Consider the following 1,392-nt stretch of genomic DNA (forward strand, 5'->3'; position numbering starts at 1 on the left):
AAACCTGTACCCCACAAAATTTGAAAATTCAGAGAAAATGAATAAATTTCTGGATTAACTATCACTTACCAAAATTAAATCAAGAACAGATAAGCAACTTAAATAAATAGACCCATAAACCCTAATGAAATAGAGGAAGTCAGCAAAAGCCTTCCAAAAAAAAAAAAAAAGAGCCCAGGGCCAGATGTCTTCAGTGAAGAATTCTACCAGAAATTCAAGGAAGAGCTAATACCAATACTCCTCAAATTGTTCCACACAATAAAAACAGAAGGTTCACTGCCAAACTCTTTTTCCTAGGCCACAATCACCTTAGTACCCAAGCCACACAAAAACACAACTAAGAAAGAAAACTCATGAACATTGATGACCAAACTGAAAAAGAAAAACCATATGATCATCTCTCTAGATGCCTTTGAGAGATCAGGAATAACAGGAACATACCTAAACATAATAAAAGCAATATACAGTAAACCAACATCAAATTGAATGGAAGAAGCTTAAGGTGATTCCTCTAAAATCAGGAACAAGACAAGGTTGCCCTCTCTCTCCATATCTCTTCAATATTGTACTTGAAGTTCTAGCTAAAGCTATAAGACAATAAAAGGAGAGCAAGGGGGATACAAATTGGAAAGGATGAAGTCAAACTTTCACTATTTACAGATGATATGATAGTTTACATCAGTGATCCAAAAAACTCTACTAGGGAACTCCTGCAGCTGATAAACACCTGATGGGAGATGTCATTCTGTATATATTTCTCATACTGGTTAATGAATAAAGCACTGTTGGCCAATAGGAAAGGAAGATAGGAGGGACTAGGAGACAAGGAGGAAATAGGAAGTAGGGAGGAGGAGTCAGGATGGAGAGCCTGGAGAGAACAGAACTGCCATTCCTCTACTCTCGGTAAGACCACGTGGAAATACATAGAAATGGGTTAATAATTAAGATAGAGCTAGCCGACAAGAAACTAGCACCTGGCCAATAGCATTGTATTAAATACAGAGTCTCTGTGCATTATTTGGGGCTGGCGCGGCGGCAGGACAAGACCAGCGGCAGGAGGAAAAACCAAACTTCTTACAAACACCTTCAGCAAACTAGCAGGATACAAGATGAACTCAAAAAAATCAGTAGCCCTACTATATACAGATGACAAAAGGGCTGAGAAAGTAATCAGAGAAACATCATTCTTTACAATAGCCACAAACAACATAAAGTATCGTGGGGTAACACTTACCAAAAAAGTGAAAGACCTATATAGCAAGAACTTTGTGTCTTTAAAGAAAGAAATTAAACTCGTGATCCTCCTGCCTCTGCCTCCTTCAGCAAATCCTACTGGCATGTGCCACCACAACTGGAGAGAGAGAGAGAGAGAGAGAGAGAGAGAGAGAGAGA

This window comes from Phodopus roborovskii, unplaced genomic scaffold (assembly GCF_943737965.1).
Source record: "Phodopus roborovskii unplaced genomic scaffold, PHOROB, whole genome shotgun sequence".
Lineage (NCBI taxonomy): Eukaryota > Metazoa > Chordata > Mammalia > Rodentia > Cricetidae > Phodopus > Phodopus roborovskii.